General features: G+C 44.3%; 1 non-coding gene across 1 annotated transcript in view; it reads right to left on the bottom strand.

Annotated features, from left to right (window-relative positions):
• The window catches only part of LOC143219837 (small subunit ribosomal RNA), a 1,920-nt gene extending 1,890 nt beyond the window's left edge, over positions 1-30 (bottom strand). The window contains exon 1 of the ribosomal RNA XR_013011490.1: positions 1-30. This exon is cut by the window's left edge and continues 1,890 nt beyond it. This is a non-coding gene — a ribosomal RNA (small subunit ribosomal RNA).
• Positions 31-10,000: the final 9,970 nt, after the last annotated feature.

The raw sequence follows: 10,000 nt of genomic DNA on the forward strand, positions 1-10,000 counted from the left end.
CATATGACTACTGGCAGGATCAACCAGGGAGCTTCGACAATTTTTGTCGATTTTTCAATATATAATAAATATGTGTGTCTTTTCGTCGCCAGCTCTTTCAGAGACAGGTCGACGACACTCTCTTATAGTTTTGTATAAAAATTCCTTTTTACTCGTTCGAATTCTCAGAGAACCTTTCGAACGAGTTTATATCATATTCCTCCCTCAATCTCTTCTCTCTTATAGTTTTGTATAAATTCATTTTTACTCGTTCGAATTCTCAGAGAACCTTTCGAACGAGTTTATATCATATTCCTCCCTCAATCTCTTCTCTCTTATAGTTTTGTATAAATTCATTTTTACTCGTTCGAATTCTCAGAGAACCTTTCGAACGAGTTTATATCATATTCCTCCCTCAATCTCTCTTCTCTCTTAAGTTTTGTATAAATTCATTTTTACTCGTTCGAATTCTCAGAGAACCTTTCGAACGAGTTTATATCATATTGCCACCTTCCTTCTTTTCCTTTCTTTCTTAACCTCGAACAAATTCATTTGCCAGATATTCCTGCGTTCTCGGTTTATATTTTTCTCATAACATCACAAATCATTACGTGTAGTGCATAAAATTCATGTTTAATATTTCCCTTTTGGGTTTCTCTCGAGAACAAATTCTTATATTTCCTTGCGTTCTCAGGTTGAGCTAACATCTGGTAGCACGAGTATCCCACGTAGCACGTAACCACGGGCGCTGGACAATCGACACAAGTGCCGAGGAAGCGCGGACAGGACGCATGCTGGGCTCTGGGTGTAACAATGCCCCTCCGAAAGCCAACCTCATTTTATTTACTTTTCGTTTCTCTGCAAACAAGAAGTTTGACTTCTTTCTAGTTTTAGTTTCTCTCAAACATCTTTCCATAACTATCTCAAACTTTTAGCTCGGATAGAAGAGTTGATGCTCAGTTAGTACGAGTATACACATCAGTGCATACAAGTCACCAACCTCCTCGATGGGAGGCTCGCCACATAAGGGCCATTCGGTCTTAGACACCGACCCGTGGCAATGCTGTGTAGAGAAAAGTTCTAAACGAAGTACGGAACGAAACAGTCGAGACCGAAGTCTCGAGGCGCCGTGAACTGCTTCTCGACCGAGATCGTAGAATAGCCCCAAGCGCGCGCTGAACCGCCCGACTCGCCGAACCGTCGAGTCTCTTAAGGATACCGAACGGCCGGCAAGGACGCCGGCGCCGCGCGGTGAATAGCACGCGCGCTTATGGGTGCAAACCGCCGCGGCAACAGCCCGTCCGGCGGGGCTGTTGGGACTTAGAAAAATTTTTGCATGAAAAATTTTTTTGTACAACACAATAAATATTTATATTTCCAGGATATTTAACACAAAATATTCAACTTTTCATATACTATCTCGGTACTTTGAACATTTTTCAAGTCCAACCGCCAAGAGTAAACTTATCTTTCTATCGTATCTAGACCATTATAAATATTAGATCATTGTATAATAAAGCATTCTAACAATAAATATCAAGTATCAAAGCTCTAGGATGAATATTTATCGAATAAACTCAGAATAATGTTCCGGGCGCATTGCGTGCAACTCCGACCGAAGTGAAATTTTTCTAAGTCCAACCGCCAAGAGTAAACTTTTTTCCTAGCGTTCCCAGACCATTATAAATATTAGATCATTGTATAATAACGCATTCTAACAATAAATATCAAGTATCAAAGCTCTAGGATGAATATTTATCGAATAAACTCAGAATAATGTTCCAGGCGCATTACGAGCAACTCCGACCGAAGCGAAATTTTTCTAAGTCCAACCGCCAAGAGTAAACTTTTTTCCTAGCGTTCCCAGACCATTATAAATATTAGATCATTGTATAATAACGCATTCTAACAATAAATATCAAGTATCAAAGCTTTAGGATGAATATTTATCGAATAAACTCAGAATAATGTTCCGGGCGCATTGCGAGCAACTCCGACCGAGCGAAATTTTTCTAAGTCCAACCGCCAAGAGTAAACTTTTTTCCTAGCGTTCCCAGACCATTATAAATATTAGATCATTGTATAATAACGCATTCTAACAATAAATATCAAGTATCAAAGCTTTAGGATGAATATTTATCGAATAAACTCAGAATAATGTTCCGGGCGCATTGCGAGCAACTCCGACCGAGCGAAATTTTTCTAAGTCCAACCGCCAAGAGTAAACTTTTTTCCTAGCGTTCCCAGACCATTATAAATATTAGATCATTGTATAATAACGCATTCTAACAATAAATATCAAGTATCAAAGCTCTAGGATGAATATTTATCGAATAAACACAGAATAATGTTCCGGGCGCATTGCGAGCAACTCCGACCGAGCGAAATTTTTCTAAGTCCAACCGCCAAGAGTAAACTTTTTTCCTAGCGTTCCCAGACCATTATAAATATTAGATCATTGTATAATAACGCATTCTAACAATAAATATCAAGTATCAAAGCTCTAGGATGAATATTTATCGAATAAACTCAGAATAATGTTCCGGGCGCATTCCGAGCAACTCCGACCGAGCGAAATTTTTCTAAGTCCAACCGCCAAGAGTAAACTTTTTTCCTAGCGTTCCCAGACCATTATAAATATTAGATCATCGTGTGGTAAAGCATTTTGAAGACAAATATCAAGTATGAAAGCGCTCGGATGAGTATTTATCGAATAAACTGAGAATAATGTTCGGAGCGCATCGCTTGCTCGGCCGCTCGAACGAATCGTTCGCGCGCCGAGGCGCGTCGGATCGCCGTGCGAAGGAGCTCGAGCGAAATTTTTCTAAGTCCAACCGCCAAGAGTAAACTTTTCTCCCCGAGCTCCCGCACGACTTTAATCGTTATATCCACGCACGATACCGCTTGTCATCAATATTTCTCGAGTTTCAAAGCTCTCGAACGCGTATTGCTCCAGTTTTTGTGAAATATTGCTCCGACCGCCAAGAGTAAACTTATCTTTCCGGCTTACTCGGACAATTATAAATATTAGATCATCGTGTGGTAAAGCATTTCGAAGACAAATATCAAGTATGAAAGCGCTCGGATGAGTATTTATCGAATAAACTGAGAATAATGTTCGGAGCGCATCGCTTGCTCGGCCGCTCGAACGAATCGTTCGCGCGCCGAGGCGCGTCGGATCGCCGTGCGAAGGAGCTCGAGCGAAATTTTTCTAAGTCCAACCGCCAAGAGTAAACTTTTCTCCCCGAGCTCCCGCACGACTTTAATCGTTATATCCACGCACGATACCGCTTGTCATCAATATTTCTCGAGTTTCAAAGCTCTCGGACGCGTATTGCTTCAGTTTTTGAGAAATATTGCTCCGACCGCCAAGAGTAAACTTATCTTTCCGGCTTACTCGGACAATTATAAATATTAGATCATCGTGTGGTAAAGCATTTTGAAGACAAATATCAAGTATGAAAGCGCTCGGATGAGTATTTATCGAATAAACTGGGAATAATGTTCGGAGCGCATCGCTTGCTCGGCCGCTCGAACGAATCGTTCGCGCGCCGAGGCGCGTCGGATCGCCGTGCGAAGGAGCTCGAGCGAAATTTTTCTAAGTCCAACCGCCAAGAGTAAACTTTTCTCCCCGAGCTCCCGCACGACTTTAATCGTTATATCCACGCACGATACCGCTTGTCATCAATATTTCTCGAGTTTCAATGCTCTCGGACGCGTATTGCTCCAGTTTTTGTGAAATATTGCTCCGACCGCCAAGAGTAAACTTATCTCTCCGGCTTACTCGGACAATTATAAATATTAGATCATCGTGTGGTAAAGCATTTTGAAGACAAACATCAAGTATGAAAGCGCTCGGATGAGTATTTATCGAATAAACTGAGAATAATGTTCGGAGCGCATCGCTTGCTCGGCCGCTCGAACGAATCGTTCGCGCGCCGAGGCGCGTCGGATCGCCGTGCGAAGGAGCTCGAGCGAAATTTTTCTAAGTCCAACCGCCAAGAGTAAACTTTTCTCCCCGAGCTCCCGCACGACTTTAATCGTTATATCCACGCACGATACCGCTTGTCATCAATATTTCTCGAGTTTCAAAGCTCTCGAACGCGTATTGCTCCAGTTTTTGTGAAATATTGCTCCGACCGCCAAGAGTAAACTTATCTTTCCGGCTTACTCGGACAATTATAAATATTAGATCATCGTGTGGTAAAGCATTTTGAAGACAAATATCAAGTATGAAAGCGCTCGGATGAGTATTTATCGAATAAACTGAGAATAATGTTCGGAGCGCATCGCTTGCTCGGCCGCTCGAACGAATCGTTCGCGCGCCGAGGCGCGTCGGATCGCCCTGCGAAGGAGCTCGAGCGAAATTTTTCTAAGTCCAACCGCCAAGAGTAAACTTTTCTCCCCGAGCTCCCGCACGACTTTAATCGTTATATCCACGCACGATACCGCTTGTCATCAATATTTCTCGAGTTTCAAAGCTCTCGGACGCGTATTGCTCCAGTTTTTGTGAAATATTGCTCCGACCGCCAAGAGTAAACTTATCTTTCCGGCTTACTCGGACAATTATAAATATTAGATCATCGTGTGGTAAAGCATTTGGAAGACAAATATCAAGTATGAAAGCGCTCGGATGAGTATTTATCGAATAAACTGAGAATAATGTTCGGAGCGCATCGCTTGCTCGGCCGCTCGAACGAATCGTTCGCGCGCCGAGGCGCGTCGGATCGCCGTGCGAAGGAGCTCGAGCGAAATTTTTCTAAGTCCAACCGCCAAGAGTAAACTTTTCTCCCCGAGCTCCCGCACGACTTTAATCGTTATATCCACGCACGATACCGCTTGTCATCAATATTTCTCGAGTTTCAATGCTCTCGGACGCGTATTGCTCCAGTTTTTGTGAAATATTGCTCCGACCGCCAAGAGTAAACTTATCTTTCCGGCTTACTCGGACAATTATAAATATTAGATCATCGTGTGGTAAAGCATTTGGAAGACAAATATCAAGTATGAAAGCGCTCGGATGAGTATTTATCGAATAAACTGAGAATAATGTTCGGAGCGCATCGCTTGCTCGGCCGCTCGAACGAATCGTTCGCGCGCCGAGGCGCGTCGGATCGCCCTGCGAAGGAGCTCGAGCGAAATTTTTCTAAGTCCAACCGCCAAGAGTAAACTTTTCTCCCCGAGCTCCCGCACGACTTTAATCGTTATATCCACGCACGATACCGCTTGTCATCAATATTTCTCGAGTTTCAATGCTCTCGGACGCGTATTGCTCCAGTTTTTGTGAAATATTGCTCCGACCGCCAAGAGTAAACTTATCTTTCCGGCTTACTCGGACAATTATAAATATTAGATCATCGTGTGGTAAAGCATTTGGAAGACAAATATCAAGTATGAAAGCGCTCGGATGAGTATTTATCGAATAAACTGAGAATAATGTTCGGAGCGCATCGCTTGCTCGGCCGCTCGAACGAATCGTTCGCGCGCCGAGGCGCGTCGGATCGCCGTGCGAAGGAGCTCGAGCGAAATTTTTCTAAGTCCAACCGCCAAGAGTAAACTTTTCTCCCCGAGCTCTCGCACGAGTTTAATCGTTATATCCACGCACGATACCGCTTGTCATCAATATTTCTCGAGTTTCAATGCTCTCGGACGCGTATTGCTCCAGTTTTTGTGAAATATTGCTCCGACCGCCAAGAGTAAACTTATCTTTCCGGCTTACTCGGACAATTATAAATATTAGATCATCGTGTGGTAAAGCATTTGGAAGACAAATATCAAGTATGAAAGCGCTCGGATGAGTATTTATCGAATAAACTGAGAATAATGTTCGGAGCGCATCGCTTGCTCGGCCGCTCGAACGAATCGTTCGCGCGCCGAGGCGCGTCGGATCGCCCTGCGAAGGAGCTCGAGCGAAATTTTTCTAAGTCCAACCGCCAAGAGTAAACTTTTCTCCCCGAGCTCCCGCACGACTTTAATCGTTATATCCACGCACGATACCGCTTGTCATCAATATTTCTCGAGTTTCAATGCTCTCGGACGCGTATTGCTCCAGTTTTTGTGAAATATTGCTCCGACCGCCAAGAGTAAACTTATCTTTCCGGCTTACTCGGACAATTATAAATATTAGATCATCGTGTGGTAAAGCATTTCGAAGACAAATATCAAGTATGAAAGCGCTCGGGTGAGTATTTATCGAATAAACTGAGAATAATGTTCGGAGCGCATCGCTTGCTCGGCCGCTCGAACGAATCGTTCGCGCGCCGAGGCGCGTCGGATCGCCCTGCGAAGGAGCTCGAGCGAAATTTTTCTAAGTCCAACCGCCAAGAGTAAACTTTTCTCCCCGAGCTCCCGCACGACTTTAATCGTTATATCCACGCACGATACCGCTTGTCATCAATATTTCTCGAGTTTCAATGCTCTCGGACGCGTATTGCTCCAGTTTTTGTGAAATATTGCTCCGACCGCCAAGAGTAAACTTATCTTTCCGGCTTACTCGGACAATTATAAATATTAGATCATCGTGTGGTAAAGCATTTCGAAGACAAATATCAAGTATGAAAGCGCTCGGGTGAGTATTTATCGAATAAACTGAGAATAATGTTCGGAGCGCATCGCTTGCTCGGCCGCTCGAACGAATCGTTTGCGCGCCGAGGCGCGTCGTATCGCCGTGCGAAGGAGCTCGAGCGAAATTTTTCTAAGTCCAACCGCCAAGAGTAAACTTTTCTCCCCGAGCTCTCGCACGAGTTTAATCGTTATATCCACGCACGATACCGCTTGTCATCAATATTTCTCGAGTTTCAATGCTCTCGGACGCGTATTGCTCGAGTTTTTGAGAAATATTGCTCCGACCGCCAAGAGTAAACTTATCTTTCCGGTTGACTCGGACAATTATAAATATTAGATCATCGTGTGGTAAAGCATTTCGAAGACAAATATCAAGTATGAAAGCGCTCGGGTGAGTATTTATCGAATAAACTGAGAATAATGTTCGGAGCGCATCGCTTGCTCGGCCGCTCGAACGAATCGTTCGCGCGCCGAGGCGCGTCGGATCGCCCTGCGAAGGAGCTCGAGCGAAATTTTTCTAAGTCCAACCGCCAAGAGTAAACTTTTCTCCCCGAGCTCCCGCACGACTTTAATCGTTATATCCACGCACGATACCGCTTGTCATCAATATTTCTCGAGTTTCAAAGCTCTCGGACGCGTATTGCTCCAGTTTTTGTGAAATATTGCTCCGACCGCCAAGAGTAAACTTATCTTTCCGGCTTACGCGGACAATTATAAATATTAGATCATCGTGTGGTAAAGCATTTCGAAGACAAATATCAAGTATGAAAGCGCTCGGGTGAGTATTTATCGAATAAACTGAGAATAATGTTCGGAGCGCATCGCTTGCTCGGCCGCTCGAACGAATCGTTCGCGCGCCGAGGCGCGTCGGATCGCCCTGCGAAGGAGCTCGAGCGAAATTTTTCTAAGTCCAACCGCCAAGAGTAAACTTTTCTCCCCGAGCTCCCGCACGACTTTAATCGTTATATCCACGCACGATACCGCTTGTCATCAATATTTCTCGAGTTTCAAAGCTCTCGGACGCGTATTGCTCCAGTTTTTGTGAAATATTGCTCCGACCGCCAAGAGTAAACTTATCTTTCCGGCTTACTCGGACAATTATAAATATTAGATCATCGTGTGGTAAAGCATTTGGAAGACAAATATCAAGTATGAAAGCGCTCGGATGAGTATTTATCGAATAAACTGAGAATAATGTTCGGAGCGCATCGCTTGCTCGGCCGCTCGAACGAATCGTTCGCGCGCCGAGGCGCGTCGGATCGCCCTGCGAAGGAGCTCGAGCGAAATTTTTCTAAGTCCAACCGCCAAGAGTAAACTTTTCTCCCCGAGCTCCCGCACGACTTTAATCGTTATATCCACGCACGATACCGCTTGTCATCAATATTTCTCGAGTTTCAATGCTCTCGGACGCGTATTGCTCCAGTTTTTGTGAAATATTGCTCCGACCGCCAAGAGTAAACTTATCTTTCCGGCTTACTCGGACAATTATAAATATTAGATCATCGTGTGGTAAAGCATTTGGAAGACAAATATCAAGTATGAAAGCGCTCGGATGAGTATTTATCGAATAAACTGAGAATAATGTTCGGAGCGCATCGCTTGCTCGGCCGCTCGAACGAATCGTTCGCGCGCCGAGGCGCGTCGGATCGCCCTGCGAAGGAGCTCGAGCGAAATTTTTCTAAGTCCAACCGCCAAGAGTAAACTTTTCTCCCCGAGCTCCCGCACGACTTTAATCGTTATATCCACGCACGATACCGCTTGTCATCAATATTTCTCGAGTTTCAATGCTCTCGGACGCGTATTGCTCCAGTTTTTGTGAAATATTGCTCCGACCGCCAAGAGTAAACTTATCTTTCCGGCTTACTCGGACAATTATAAATATTAGATCATCGTGTGGTAAAGCATTTCGAAGACAAATATCAAGTATGAAAGTGTTAGCATGAGTATTTATCGAGTTATTGAGAAATAATTTTCCGAGTTATATTTCGACGTGTACTAATCGTGTTCTATCGGTCGTGCGGGTAAACGGCGGGAGTCAGTTTTGGTCTGTACTGTTAGCTAGATCGTCCCCGGATATGTTTGCGATGCGCGTGTTTGGATTAACGAGTTTCCCTCTGTCCCTACCTTTTTTTTCGTTCAAACCATGTCTGTGGATTTGTGCGGATATTGAGATGCCGGTTTTGGGCCATTTAATTGTCAATAAAACAACATGTAATTGTTTGAAATAATACACTATGTTCATATTGTATTATTCGTATCTTATTAATAAAATAAAAAATTTATATTTTAATTTTTTACTTTTAAATCACATGTATTATTTTCAGGTGGCATTCGTATGGGATAATTGGTTATTTCAGCTACATTGTTCTAATAATATAAGGAATATGCTGCTAGAACTCCGGCAATACGCTGCTAGAAGATGAAGCAGTACGGCGCTACAACATGAAGGTATACGCCGCTGGAACTCTGGAAGTGGGCCGCTGTAACTGAAAGCAGTACGCTGCTGTAAATAAGGCAATACGCCGCTGTAAATAAGGCAATACGCCGCTGTAAATAGAGACAATACGCCGCTGTAAGTAGAAGCAACACGCCGCTGTAAATAAGGCAATACGCCGCTGTAAATAAGGCAATACGCCGCTGTAAATAGAGGCAATACGCCGCTGTGAATAAGGCAATACGCCGCTGTAAGTAGAAGCAACACGCCGCTGTGAATAAGGCAATACGCCGCTGTAAATAGAGGCAATACGCCGCTGTGAATAAGGCAATACGCCGCTGTAAGCAGAAGCAACACGCCGCTGTGAATAAGGCAATACGCCGCTGTAAATAGAGGCAATACGCCGCTGTGAATAAGGCAATACGCCGCTGTGAATAGAAGCAATACGCCGCTGTGAATAAGGCAATATGCCGCTGTAAGCAGAAGCAACACGCCGCTGTGAATAAGGCAATACGCCGCTGTAAATAGAGGCAATACGCCGCTGTGAATAAGGCAATACGCCGCTGTGAATAGAAGCAATACGCCGCTGTGAATAAGGCAATACGCCGCTGCAGACGAAAGCAATACGCCGCCGGAACTGAAAGCAATACGCCGCTACAGACGAAAGCAATACGCCGCTGGGATCGAAAGCAATACGCCGCTACAGTCGAAAGCAATACGCCGCTGGGATCGAAAGCAATACGCCGCTACAGACGAAAGCAATACGCCGCTACAGTCGAAAGCAATACGCCGCTGGGATCGAAAGCAATACGCCGCTACAAAATGAAAGCAATACGCCGCTGGAACTTTGAAATTCTTCGAGTATACAGACACACGCTTGGATAAGTACGTCCGCGGTGGTCTCGGTGGATCGTACGTCGTCGTGACGCGATATTCGTATACTTTCTCTACCAGGTTCGCGCGGCATTAACAATAAATAAATAAATAAATAAATAATAAATAATTATCGCGTGTTTTTATTAG

This window comes from Lasioglossum baleicum, unplaced genomic scaffold, assembly GCF_051020765.1.
Source record: "Lasioglossum baleicum unplaced genomic scaffold, iyLasBale1 scaffold0073, whole genome shotgun sequence".
Lineage (NCBI taxonomy): Eukaryota > Metazoa > Arthropoda > Insecta > Hymenoptera > Halictidae > Lasioglossum > Lasioglossum baleicum.